The following is a 15,039-nucleotide window of genomic DNA, read 5'->3' as shown; positions in this document are numbered from 1 at the left end:
AAGAAATTTAGACCAATAAAGTGCTGTATGAATCTAAGAAAGAATGGTTGAATACTTCTGATTAAATTAAGATGACAGTTACTGTTTTATAAATTTCCTTGTTTCACTGAGTGAAATAAATTGGTATCTCTAAATAATCTCCAGCACTGTAAAGAAAGTTTACCAAGTAAATGAAGGTAACCAGGCCATGGCTAGAACTAAGCAAGAATAATGAGATAGATGACAGCAGCTTCTCATTTCCTTGAAAATTTTATACTGTGCCAATCCTAAGACAGGCCAGTGGCTTCGTAAAACATGTTTGGATATCGAGATCTTAAGCAGTTGGGCCAGTGCGACATATAGGATGTTTGATGTTAAAGACTGGCTAGTGAAGGGTAATGAAAGGCTCTACTGAAGTTATGTAAAATGTTCTGCCACCTCCTTAACTTTACATGGTAGATATAAACATGGAGACTTAGAAATTTGCATTAAAGACTACAACAATAGGGGGAGGCTGGACACGGGCAACATGATATAACTAGATATAGAAAGTTTTGAATATTGATGTTTCTTAAACATAAATAATACTTTCTAAGGCAATATTGCCTAATTCTCCAATAATTGTTTTAGTAGCACTGGTAAGAACATTTGACTGGTTTTTTTTCAAAGTTTCCTCAATTTCAGGACTTGAAATTGAGATATGAAGTATCTCTGACTAGAGAACCAGTAGGGTAAATTCTTTAGATGAGCCATGGGGGAAAAAAGTATACCCCAAAGCTTTTAAGAAAAAAAAGTATCAATCATCCTCTGTATGGAGCACCTAAATTTGCAACTTGTTTGTTTAACATTTTAATCTGTTTTACTTTGAAAAATATATCTAAAACATACCTTTGATGAGTTCATATTTTGATTTCAATTAAGTCAATATCTAAGAATTATAAATGATATATGTCATGTTTGTTCTGGTATATGTATATTGTAATATGTATATATATGTATACATATATGTTCCTATAAAAATACAGATTGAAATTTAATAGGTATTATACTTTCAAAATAGGCAAAAATTAGTATTTCACAGTAACTTACAGAGCAACTGGTGTGTTTTATGCATATTTCAAGCACTTACCACGTTTATTCTGACATACAATATTATGTTAGTTTCAGGTGTACAACATAGTGATTCCATATTTACATACCTTTAAATTAATAGCCTCCTTGTCTCTTGATTCTTGTCTTGGCCCTGGTATTAGATTTCTATTTCTGTTGTAATAAATGACCACCACACAATGAGACAAATTTATCTTATGGTTCTTGACACTCATCTCACTGGGCTAAAATCAAGGTGTGAGCAGGGCTGCATTTCTTCCTGGAGTCCCTAGGGGAGAATCTGTTTTCTTGTCTTTTCCAGTTTCTAAAGGTCATTCACAATCCTTGACTCATAGTCTCCCTTCCTCCCTGTTCAAAGCCAGCAATCTTTGTTCTTCTGTAGTCCTATACTGCTGTTCCACTGCGGTCGTGTATTCTCTCAACTCTCCGCATCTGACTGCCTCTTGCACTTTTAAGGACCCTTGTGATGGCATCGGGCCCATCCAGATCCACAAGTGTTTTCTCATCTGAAGATAATCACATCTGCGAAGCCTCTTTTGCTGTGTTTGGTAATCTAGTCGCAGGTTCAAGAGAGGAGGACATGGATATCTTTTGTGGCTGTTTTCTGCCTTCCACACTCCTCTAATTCTTTTCCTCCCCTAGCATGGTGGTTAAGAGCATTGGCTTTTAATTCTATCTTTATCCGACTCTGAGCGACATTGTGTATAGATGAGTTTCTCATCTGTAAATGTTACTCTTGCTTAACATAGTGCATAGAATATAGTATCCGTTCAACAACTTATACCTGTTTCTAATAACAGCATCGCTATCATTGTCATCATTATCATCATAATTGTCTTTTCTTACCTCTCCGTACATCTGTAAGCTTCTTTAGCAGAAGAACCATGGTTTATTCATATCATTTGTTTTTGCAGTACCTAGGACTGGGCCTCAATATAAGTGCTAAAGTCAATAAATGTTTTCGAGTTTATTCAAAAAATAGCTATTGAATGAATTCATCAAGAGAAAATTGTTCCCCTATTTCAGACTGTTCAAAGAAATGTTACCTTGCAAACACATCTCATTGTTTCCACTTTTATGTTCTATGTTTAGCTGATGTCACTGAAGCTGCAGTCCGTTTTGCATATTGGTTTTCTTCCAGCAAATCGTGCATGTATCCATTCTCTCAGAGGTTTCTCAGCCAGCTATGCCAAGAATTAAGACATATGAAGAAGCCTGATCTTGGTAAAAATTCTTAAATCCTGCCTTTTTTAAATTTGTTTAACTATACAGAATGTGTTAGGGAAAAATACTGATGGTTTTGTGATTTTTTTTAAACAATGCTCTTCTTCCTTTTCTTTCTGTGATATTTCAGTTATATATGTAGTAAAATATCGTTTATATATTAAGTAGCTGGACCTTTAGGAAATAAATCTATTTTATTTGTATGAAGCGTTTTTGAAATTTCTCACTGTCACAATTTCAGTAATATTCCTGTTTAATTTATATGCATAAAACGAAACTTTTCAACTTGCCTTTTGTCATCCGGGAAGAAATAGAATCTGTAGATTTCTAATAAAGTACTGCAGTTAAATTCGTATGTATGGTGTTATTGAAACGACCAGATAGATGTTATTATAATAAGTTATAATTACTATATGATAGTATCTTAAATGAAGGATAATTTTTAAACTAAAATTTCCTGAAGTTCAAATAAAGAACAGCTTTGGGTAATAGTGAGTACCCAGATGCGGTAAGGCCTTCCTGAATATTTTTTTTACTATGTTTATTGGGGTAACATTGGTTAATACAATTATATAATTTTCAGGTGTACATTATAATTTGGCGTCTGTATATTCTATTGTATGTTTACCACCCAAAGTCCCATTTCCTTCAGCTACATATATTTGATCCCCTTTAACCACTTCACCCTCCCGCTACCCCCCTATATATGACCCCCTTTAACCATCTACTTTCCTGAATATCGATTGAGGTACCTCTAATGCTGTTGTGTGACTTGGCGGACTCAGGATGAAGGATGCAGAAGGAGCCCTTGAGAACTCCGCCCCAGTGTAATTGCCAGAAAAGCTCATTAGTTTACATTTTCCCAGGAGATAGATTTCTTTAATAACTAAGGATATGTGCAAAAAGCATGCACATTTTATATTAGTGTATCTGACAAATTATTTTGTACCTTATATACGATAGACACTAAAATATTTATTCGTTGCTTGATTTTAACTTCTTGAGAATTGACATTGATATTTTTGGAATATTAGATAAATTAATGATGATATAGATAGCAAAACATTATTGAGATATAATTGTTATGATGTGGTTATAAAGAATAATAATTTCAAAAATGTTCTAATTATTAATTATAAAATGTTTCATAAGCCATTCTGTACTTGGATAGTTTTATGAAAAATACTCATCTCTTGTTGACTTAGGCTTATGTATTACAGTCTTTTTATGCTGCATGATTCTGAGGAGCTACTGTCACCTTTCCTACAATGTATTTTTCTTACTTATCAAACAACTTTTCTTCCTATAACTAGAGTGACCATATAATTGTGTCAAATTAAAACACTTGAGAGAGAATAAGGTCACCTTTAACGATAATGCCAGGACAACTGGCTTAAACTAGTCTGTCCCAGGCAAGCAGGATGTGCCATCTCTCTACCCACAGCCCTGTTTTCATTAAATACAGCAAATACTTACTGAATACTGTTATGTGCAAGACATCATGCTTCGAACCAAAAGTGTATAGTCAAGAATACAGTCCCCTTTCACTGGCCTCATCTTTCACCACCAGCTTTGATGTGGGTGTGTTTTTTTGTTTGTTTGTTTGTTTTTTAATTTAACCTGTGTATTACCTGACTTAAAATATTTGAAAACCACCAAAGGAATAAAGTAAAAGAATACAGTGTCATGAGAGCAGATTTAAAATGTTCTGGGGTGCAGTATTTAAAAAGCGTGTTCCTCTTTGGGGTGAGCCTGGAGGGATGGGTGGAAAGTGAGGGTGACAACTAAGCGTCCAGTGTCCCTTAGACAACTGGCTTTGCTTTCTGTTCTGGTCTTTCACTTTCCACCCCTAATTATCTTTGCTGTCTTTCATGAGTTTTTTCTTCCCCATTTCTCAGTTCTATTTTATTTCAGTTAATAGATCTGAAGTCAGTGTTTGTATACACAGACACATTCATTTGCATACACACATCAGTGTGAGTACACCATTTTTTCTTGACCCGCAAACATTTTTTTCACATTCTAACTAATCCAAACAGAACACATATTTTAACCAATACATACAGTTACTCCCAACCCCCACAAAAAGCTCCTATGAAATCTGCGGCATTTTAGAAGTGTGAAAATATTAGTAGTGTGAAATTTTCAGCTATCAGGTCTGTGAAAGAGAGTGGGGGCCTGCCAAATTATATTTTATATGCTCGTGACCTGGGAAGTGCAGTCGTGTGGTGTGGGAAGAGCCGGCTCCGGAGACACATCCCCTGCCTGCTCTGAATGTGCGTGACCTTGGGCAAGTGAGTCCGCCTCTTCTGCCCTACTTCTGACCTGTAAAATGAGGCTGAGGACAGACTTTCCAGGATCAGTTAGGGTTAATGTGAGTATTTAGATCAATGCTTAGCACATCTTGAGGTAACTGGTCTCCTTTACTTTGTTACCTCCAGATTTAACAATGAAGAAGCAAATTTAAAAAGTGAAAATGCAAAATGGCATAAAATACTATCATATTTTATGAGACGCATAAGAGGTTCTCAAATGTTCTGGGTTCACTCTTATCTCAGGTTTGTTTTTTTATGGGCCCCTGAAGCTAAAATAAATATCTGACAGTTTGTTAATTAATTAGGTCCAAACAGCTAAAAGGTAGCCATTTGCCTGCTGTCCATCAATTGTCAATGTGTTTTCCTTGAAAATTATGCAAATTTGCCCCCTTACCCCTGACCCTGTGAGTTTGCTGTGGCTTCTGGGGTACTTTGGGGCACAATTTGGAAAAGATAAGGAGCTCACTCATTCAGCTTTCTGATTACTAATTAATAAACAATCAGCTAATTCATGACTTGCCCCTCTCCAAAACTTTTTGATCTGTTTGGATGGTATTAGCTCAGACAAGCCCTCACAGGGCTTTTTAAAGGAAAACTTAAAAAAGAAAACTTGACAGCAAGGTAACATTGAAGAAAATTTAAAGACATGGAGAGTGATACTATGTTTATGAGTTGGAAGACAACACTAGCAATGTTAAATCTTAAAAAAAAAAAAAATGAAAGAGAGGAAGGAAGGAAGGCAGGCAGGCAGGGAGGCAGGAAGGCCAGCAAGCTGGGACTTCAGGTAAAGAAAGAGCGTTGCGGTGTGTCCGAAAGCCGAGAATTTAAACAAAGCAGACAAAAACAAGAGACACAATTGCAGTTGCCCTAAAAACCTAGGAATACCTGCTTCTGCGGCTCTCTGGAGCTCCTCTGCAGGTGCACCATGTGGAAGCTACCTGAAGGTCACCTGCGCAATGACATGTGGAAAAGAAGTGCCTGATGTTTCCTGCTTCCTCCCTCCAGGCTCTGGAAAGGGGCAACAATATAAGGTGGTCCGCTTACCATTTTCCCTTTCAGTATGTTTTAAATTGCTCCCCACAGGTAATTGGGCCAGTGTAAAAAGCTAAGTAAGTCTTCAGAAAAAGGAAACATTGCCTCACAGACCTGTAAACTCCCAGTCTTGTTAACCCCTCCAGTCATATGTGTTATATGCTATACAGTAATGCTTACCAAATTGTGTTGTCAGTGCTGTAACCAAACTTCACCAGTCTGGAACCCTAAACAGTACAGTGTAGGTTTCTGACTTACTGGAGGATCGATAGAGACTAGAGCTTTTATATATGAGCTGATGTTGAAAGAATTTTTTATAAAATGCTTCATAAATTTTTCTCCATTCTGGAAAGCAATAATTACATACATATAGAAGTTGCCAGAGTGGACCTTTGGGCTAAGTGACTTTTTACACTGAGCTAGTATTAAAAATAGATCTTTTAAAAATGTGTTATAAATTGTTCAGCATTCTTAAATGCTATAGCTATAGATATAGGTGTGGTTGGTGGGGACCTTTGGGGTTAAGCAATGTGGCCACTGCGCTGCAATCTAGGGAGAAGCCACTCCAGCCTGCAGAACTATATTACTCAACACACAATTCACACATAGCACAGTGCCACCATCAGGTTCAAATGCACCTTTGTCACATGCCAGCTCCTTGTATTCCCTGCACATGTTCCTCCCCCTAGGCTCTGCTTCCATATTCTCTTACTCTCTCCTCATTCCTCATTTTACACACCCTTTGCTACCACCATATCCAAGGTGGTCTATGGACCACCTGAGCCAGACCCCCCTGAGGAGCCTATATAAACTGCAGCCCCACAGAATCACAGCCTCTGGGGAGGGAGTCCAGGAATCAGCATTGTAAATTAACTTCTAATGTGTTTCTGTGTTAACTAAAACTGGGAAAAGGTCAGGCCGTACTCGATTTTCCCAGTTATTCCTTGCTCCTATGGGACTCCTTTCCCAGCAGGTCAGGACCTTCCTGACCCACGCTCGTTTCTTCTGCGGGCTCAGGGAGTGTTGACTGAATATAAAGGCCTTTCTTTCTTTAAGGTTCCGTGTTAACGTTTACGGTTATGATAGGAGAGGAGAGTGGAAGGAAAACAGCTGGGAGTGAAGGTCGGTTTAGAATGACGTTACCAAACAACTCCCTGAGGCACTAGAGGCAAGAACAGGCTCTTTGAAGCCTCAGTTCCTCATCTGTAGAAAGGGGATGATGATACCTGCCTTAGATAGTCATTGTGAGAATAAATTGGAATATGTCGATGGAATTTAGGTCTCTGAAAATAGGAAACACTGATAGCTTATTATTAACGTTATCTCATTTTACAGATGAGGCAGCTGAGGATGGAAGTTGATCATGGTTTCTAAACAGCAAACTGAAAGACACCTTCCACCTCATCTGCCTTCTTTTACAGCCTAACTTTTTCCTACTAGATAGTCTGATGCCGTCTAGAAGCTGAGGGTTCTGAAGCCTCAGGTTTTGCAGTATTAGGATTTTCTCTCTTCCCCTCTCCCTCCCTAGGTAACACGTAATGAAATTTAAAGCTGAATATATTGTTTATGGTCTCACTGAAAACAATGCCTTCTCTCCATTAAAAAGCAATCATGGTGTTTGGTGACCTCCCGCCACACACAGTAGGTTTAGAATGACGTGTGGGGTAAAAAAGAGCCTTAAAATGATCCAGGATCATTTAAAGCCTGAAGACAGGTATCTGTGCACCATAACCTCCACCAACTTTCATCAGTCTCCTGATGTATCAACTTGAAACTACAGTGACTAAATGAATAAATATTGAGCCCCTACTCTGTGCTACTGCGTAGTCACCTATAACAGCACTTCTCAAACATTAATATACAAACAAATCAGGTGAGCTGTTATTAAAATACAAAGTCTGATTCAGTCGGTCTAGCATAGGACTTGAGACTGCATCTCTAACAAGTTCTCAGGTGACGCCAGTGCTCCTGGCCCAGGGACCAGCAGGGTGGTTCTTCTGCACGTTAAAGTTCGAGAAGCACTGTGGTATTCCATTCCTCTCTTTGAATTCTCTAGTATTTTGTGGCACATTTTGATTATTCCTTTGTTATTTTACTTATTACCTACATCTCCCATCTGAGGCCTTATATCTCCCAGGAGAATTTAAATTTATATTAGTCAGGATAGTGTAGGTCCGTATTTCTCGATGTCTTGTCTCTTAAGAAGCATCAGCATCACTTGGGAACTTGTTAGGAATATAAATTCTCAGGTCCTACTCCAATCCCACTGCATCAGAAACACTGGGAACAGGGTCAAGCATTCTATGTTTTAGTGAGGCGATTCTGATAATACGTTCAAATTTGAGAAGCAATAGGCTAAATTATACTTTAGTAAAAAACTAGCCCCAAATCTCAGTATTGTAAAACAATGTGGTGTATTTTTCATTCAGAGTTCATTTCCGTTATGGTTAGCATGGGCTCGTTCTGCTTCATGACTCCTCACTCCAGGATTCTGGTCGACAGAACAGACGCCATCTGCCACATTGCTAGTGCCGTACCAGAGGGGAAAGAGAAATGGAGGGTCTCTCACATTGGTGATCAACAGAGCACAAGTGACACACACCATTTCCGATACAACTAGTTGGCCAGAACTAGTCACGTGGCTGTACCCAAATAGCTAGGGAGACAGGAGATGCTTGGAAGCCAGGGAGCTCAGTGATGACTACCACCATTGAGGCATATCAAGATCTCAGAGAGGATGGCCTTCTAATACCCCTGCGGAGACCTCCACAGACACACCAACAATTCCCATGTTTGCAGCAGGCACAGGAACAGCAGAATCACAGGCCTTGAGGGATCTCTGCAGCCTGCGACTGTGCGTGGTCCAGTTGGGATCGGTGTGTTCTGTAATCAAAGTGTCCTGTAACAGCGATAGAACATCCTCGTAGACCAATGACTGGGATGTGCCAAGGGTGGAGCGTTTCATTTTGCTTTGATGATGCTTAAGACTCTGGGATATTTGCATAATTTTGGTCAAAGGAGGAAAGTACAAAAGTGACTGAGATTGAATTTCCTGCCACAGGACACTCAGTGTTAGATTTAAATTGATTTGAAGAAAATTATTATTTCTGACACTCCTGAGATTGTAGAGTAAGCTTCATATCCACTATAGCTGGTATCTATGAAAACTGCCCTAGTTCAGCACTTAATGCAGGACATTTTAGAGGGAGATTTCTTAAATACTTTCGACGATTAGAAAATAAACTTTGGGTATTTAAATACTGATTAAATTGACATATTAACTTAGAAAAGCCTCAGGCCTGTAATCTTTCTAAATTCATATTGGAACTCAGTTAATGGAGCAATATGAATCTCTGGTACTTAATCATTTCTTTGTGATTATGACAGGTAATTCTTTTTCATCTATTTGAAAATGTTACACACATTCAACTGGCATTTTTCTATAATACACTCTGCCTGCCTTGCTTTTATGTTGAAATGAAGAAAGGATATTATCCATGTAATGACGAGAAAGTATTCACAGTAAAAGTTGAAATAATACAGTCTTGTAAAAAAGCCTGACTCATCCAGTGAAGGTTTTATTACTTGACTCTTGGAAATATCTGCTGGAGTCTTAGCCACTATGCCACCAAATGTATATTTGAGGAAGATTAAAATTTGTAATTAAAATGCCACATTTGTATTTAGTGGCCCTAATATTTTTTTCAGCTGCATTGTAATATACTCATAGGTGATTACCCTCTACCCCTAGGAGAAAAAGTGTCTGTAGAAGAATTTATGTGGTCACAATACTTTTTGTTGTTGTTATTTTTACTGAATGTCAAAAAGTGAGGTAAGACACGTTGGTAGAGAATGTTTCACCGTCTCACTGTGAAATACACATAATATGATGTCTGCTCATTCTTACTACATATGTGTATTGCCCAAGAAAACTCACTTTGGGCGTGGTTCCATAGTGTAGCGGTTAGCACGTCTACTTTACTTGCAGAAGGTCCTGTGTTCATGCCCCAGTGGAGCCATGGTCCATGGTCTACAGCCACGCCACCCTGAACAAGCCCGATATCTGATCTCGGAAGCTAACCAGGGTCAGGCCTGGTTAATACTTGGATGGGAGACCACCTAGGAAGACCAGGTGCTCTAGGCATAAATAATAATAAATAATTTTTTTAAAAAAAGAAAACTCACTTATAGGATTAGTTAGTATATATTTTTTTCATTGTAATTTAATTTTTTTTTCTTTTATATGTAAGTAGAGTTGGTATACTATCTTATATTGTATATATTAGTTTCAGGTGTACAGCATAGTGATTTGACATTTTATACCTTATAACGTGATCACTCCACTAATTCTAGTAATCATCATGTGTAAACTTATCACATTATTGACTATATTCCCCTTCTGCTTTTCACCCATCTCCCCACTGCCTCCCTTCTGGTGACCATTCGTTAGGTCTCAGTTTTTACGAGTCTGTTTTGTTTTGTTTTTAGATTCCATGTCTAAGTAAAACCATAAAGCATACTTTTAACGAAGTTCAAAAGCCCTAGCTCATCTCTGGCTTTTTACATATGACTTTTGTCTTATTGTAATTCCCTGCCAGAAATTTGCTGATAATTGTCTGTAAGCAATAGCCACCAAAAATTCTTATGCAAACTCCTAGAAATTGGCTTATATTGTTAGCTGTGAATTCCATTTTGCAAATTTTAGTAAAATATAATTTCTGAGAAAATGATGCAATTATATGAACATTTTACTTTTCTGAAGAGCAAACATTTTTCTTAAATGTGTTTTTGAGGTTTAATGCCTACACATGTGGGTTATTCCTTTAAACATATCTCAATACACTCTGTCTTGTAAACAGATCAATTAAGAGAGTAATTCATGTATAACAAAAGAAATATGGAGGGAATAATCTATCTACAGAAATAGTAAAATTTTGCTTACTATTAAACAAATTTCATGAGACAGTTTGCAGGCTACAATTTTAGCTTCAATCAAACCTTTATATGAAATCAAAAATCCTTTAAATCACAGCATGGACCATATGAATGCAAGGAACCAACTGATGCAGGTTTTAATTCTTTGGCTAAGGAATAGACAGATATTTTAAAAGTATATAGTGTCCTTTTTTTAAAAAAAATAACAGCTATAATTTTGCTCAGGAGCTGATGATCAGAATAACTGCTTGTTGATTACTACTGTTTGTTTAGACTAATATGTATTCTCATGAAAAATTTTATTATTTCTAGTGATCTTTACTGAAGACCAGTCAGTGAAGGTCATCCTCAGTCAAAAAGAAAAAAGGGTACAGGTTTAATGTGAAAGATACTCATTTTAATTTCTTCTATGGCCAAAACCTTTGTGTAGTATGGCTTTGCTTTTTTTATTCTATGTTGTCAGCAGTAGAATAACAAAATAAATTCTGCTCTGTATGTTTAGTTTTTTTTCCTTCAGACTTTCTGATGCTTTGTTCTTGATGTGAAGGAAAGATGAAAACGCACAACGAACCTATTGCTGTCTCTAAAATTGCTCCTGCCCTTAATCAACTGAGTGAATGATTAGAATTACGGGCAAGTTTCACAGTTTTCCTCTTCTTCCTTAATTCTTGAATAGCAAATAGGATATTATTTGCATTTCATGTTGGGGAAGAAAGGGAACACAAAAATATAATTAGTCGATGTCTGTAGTGAGATAAAGCAATATTTGGGTTCGGACTCCAGCAATACCCTTAAAGTTAAAAAGGAGAATCTGTGATAGAAAAATAATTGTTCTTCCCCTCAAACTCTGACCTTCCTGTCTCTGTCTCAGCAGTGACTTGCAGTTTCAAATCATTGTCTGAATAACAAAGCAGTGTTTTTGTTGCCTGTGATATTGAGAAGTGTATGCAAACTATGTAGTCACTGAGCTTTCATTTGCTTAGTGTGACAAAACCCAACGACCCAGGATTTATAAGTGATGTCTAGCTGCTGGCTGTGGTACTCTACGGATTTTTCGGTGCAAATTACCATCATGTGTAGACGACATAACTGAGCTCCTGAGAAATTACCAAAAATTTTTTTTTAAAAATGGAAGTACTGTTATCAAAAAACACAGCAGATAGTGTATATGAAACACCACATTTAAGATGTCAATCTTTTTCCTGCATATTTAAAAATCTCTGTAGAGAAGTTGTCACTTTTTTTAAACAATGGAAAGCATATACTGTTTTCTTCTAGTTAACGATCTCTGCATGTAAATTGTCATTTTTAAATGATAGAAAGTGTTTAGTGTTTCCTTCTAGGTAAATACAGAATAAAGTATTTGAGTATGTGACAAAATTGCCATGCCATCTAGAATTCTGTTCTAACCACTGGTGATCTGTCAGTGAACAAGGCAGGCACACTTCCAATTTTCATACCATTAATTAAGGGGTTAGGGAGCACAGATAATTCACAAGAAGATATATCAATAGTTGGAAGAAAATACAAATAACATAGGGTGGTAGGGGGAGTTGACAGCTTTTGGTTGGGTGATCAAGGAAGGTTTTTCTGTAAAGGGACTTTCGAGTTTGAAATTATTCCCAGTGAAGAGGAGAAGACATTGAAAGGACAGCCTTGATCTGAATTATGTTTTTAAAAGAGTGCTTTGCTCTTTATGTGGAAAATGGATTGAATGTGAGAAAAGAGTTGAAGCAAAACGGGAGGAGGCCACAGTGGCATCCAAAGAAGGGATAATGCCACCTGTATCCTAGAGCGATACCCAGAATGCTTTTCTCAGGACTCTCCAAATTACCCTTGCTCTGAAATGCCCCCCGACTCTGCACAATGAAAATCTTATCCGTTTAAACACTTCCCGCTTCAGTGCAGAAAGGGAAAGGTGGCATACTTCCTCCATGGCTGTTACCCATCCCAGAGTTGAGACCCTCAGCATCCTCCTTTCCATGAGGAAATCATTTTAAACCATCCAGGTGATTTTGATCGAATAGCATGCACGCAGAATATTATTATTAAGTGCCAATAATTGCCCTACAGACATAAAGATTAACTTGAACTAAGGAAAATTCAATTTTCAGAAGGTTAAGACAGTATTTAAATTTATACTTAATAGTACTTTGGGGTCGAACTATGACTTTCAAGATAGGATTTACTGACCAATAACACAGACTTTTCAAGCTGGACTGTCATTCAAGAAATCCTTTATACAAGATTTCTAGGTGCTGAAGAATCATTTTTGATAAGCTGCACTTTGGGAAATCACTTCGGGGGGTCGTGTCAAGCAATGCAGGCAGGTCCAGCTTCCTGGGTGTGCAGCCATTGCAGCTGCACAGGGCTTGTGTTTAAACAGGCTTCACACTTGGTTTAATGCTCTGCTGTCACTATCTTGAATTCCTAGTAGTTTTTCAACAAGGAGTCTGCATTTTCACTTTTCACTGGGCACCACTAATTTTGTAGCTGGTCCTAAATACAGGGCTTGGGAAACTGTCTTAAAATCTGTCACTTTCCTCTAAAGCATAGAGAGGTAGAGGCAGGAGCGGGACAGATTTGAATAAAGTGGTTCTCAGCAAAGCGAATTCATTGCTTGGAGAATCTGAGATCCTCTAGTCCAGTGGTTAAGTGCCTATGTTCAGTCCATGCCTGCCTGATATTTACCTGTCCATGGCAAAATAAAAACTTGAGTGATGATGCCCTCAGTTTTCTATAAAGCCAAATTTAGTCCACTCAAAGGTCTGTTCTTTATTCTAAAATTAAATTTATCTTGCCAGATTTGGTCTAACATATCTTTTGTTTTGTCACATTTTGGTAATAGGGAGCAATTTTTTCTTTGTTTTTAAAGTATTTCTGAAAAATAAAACTTGACCACCACATTTCAGCCCAATGCTTCTTGACAAAAAAAATTAAACAACAAAAAAACCATTTGTATACCATCTCTGCCTTCTACTTTACTTTTACCTTTTTTTCCCTAATCCCGACCTCTCTTTTCTCATATTTTAATTATTCCCAATAGCATCCAAATCAAGATCTGAAAAGCTGATGGTCAGGAACTGATTTTGTGATGCTTATCTTACCACCCATCTCCAGCCAATATAACGATTTGGAGATTAGAGCAGAATTTTCAGAGAGAGAGAGAGAGAGAGAGAGAGAGAGAGAGAGAGAGAGATGCTTTTACCTACGTGGGGGACTTCACTGGGACAACCCAGGAGCTTGGGCGAAGCTGTAGGTTAGACTTGACTGAAGCCTGAGAAATCAAGAAGAGTAGGGGCTTTGGCTGCGGGAGCATCTGACAAGGGGACACAAGAACTGCTACATCCCAGGTGTGCCAAAACCTACAGGGCAAAGGAGTCTTGCTTCTTGCTGGCAAGGTGTTGCTATGCAACAGAGCCCCGGCCTGAAGGAGACTTGGTTCTTGCCCAGTGGGGATCCCTGGGGGAGGCTGGTGACCCCAGCAGAAAGAACATGAGAGCGTACATGGGGGGCTAGGGAAGGGACTATTGGTGACCAGTGAGAAGAGTTGCATTCACCAAAAATGAAGAAACTGCAGATGAGAGATCTCCAGTGAGATGTGGGCCACAAAGAATCATAAAATATCCACCTAACAAAAGAGCTGTCTTTAAACACCTAACAGAATGCAGAGTGCTGATACCAGCGAGTAGGATCCTGGAGTCTAGGACAGTAGTTCTCCCTTATTTGTGGTTTTGTTTTCCACTGTTTCAGTTGCCCATGGTCAACCATGGTCTGAAAGTATTAAGTGGAAAATTCAAATATACAATTTATAAGCTTTAAATCATACATAGTTCTGAATAGTATAATGAAATGTCACGCCCTCTGCTCTATCCCACCTGGGACATGAATCATCCATTTGGCCAGTGTCTCCACACTGTACAGCTACCCACCTGTTAGTCACTTCGTGGCCATCTCAGTCATCAGATCGACTGTCCAGGTGTCACAGTACTTGTGTTCAAGAGAATCACCAGGTAACTTGGTGAACACAAAGATGCGTAAAAACGTTAGGCAAATATCGCAAGGATGGTTATCAGCATTGTATACAGATGAAAATGCTGAGATCCCGGTGAAGTGTCTTTCATCAGATTTTACTCTAATAATGGCAGAATATAGTCCAAAACACTGTTGTGAAAAGGAGCCCGGAACAGCACTGTTCTGCCATTATCAGGCTTCTGATATGAAGCAACTAAATATTCACATGAAGTCTTCAAGTCAGTCCTTACCTTGGCTTTGTACCAGGTTATTCAATTTATCCTTAGACGAAGTCACTATGTGCCTGGCAGCATACAGGGCACTGGTGGTTCAAATATGAATAAGACAATCCCTGACCTCAAGCAGCTTATGGCATACAGATAAAAGGCAGTCATTTGTCATTTACTTCACAGAGAACATGAGTTCAAGA

At 38.1% G+C, this 15,039-nt stretch overlaps 1 protein-coding gene across 3 annotated transcripts in view; it reads left to right on the top strand.

The window, feature by feature from the left end:
- The window catches only part of OXR1 (oxidation resistance 1), a 304,617-nt gene that overhangs the window by 92,010 nt on the left and 197,568 nt on the right, over positions 1-15,039 (top strand). Inside the window, exon 1 of one of the 3 annotated variants that reach the window (XM_025050062.1) lies at positions 2,299-2,313. The exons of the other annotated variants lie outside the window; for them this stretch is intronic. The gene's annotated coding sequence lies outside the window, so the exon portion shown is untranslated. Of the gene's footprint in view, positions 1-2,298; positions 2,314-15,039 lie in introns of those variants that run through there. 3 annotated transcript variants of the gene reach the window in all.

This window comes from Pteropus alecto, unplaced genomic scaffold, assembly GCF_000325575.1.
Source record: "Pteropus alecto unplaced genomic scaffold, ASM32557v1 scaffold164, whole genome shotgun sequence".
Taxonomy (NCBI): Eukaryota; Metazoa; Chordata; class Mammalia; order Chiroptera; family Pteropodidae; genus Pteropus; species Pteropus alecto.
Note: the sequence above shows the minus strand (reverse complement) of the source record. Positions and strands in the feature narration are given on the sequence as shown.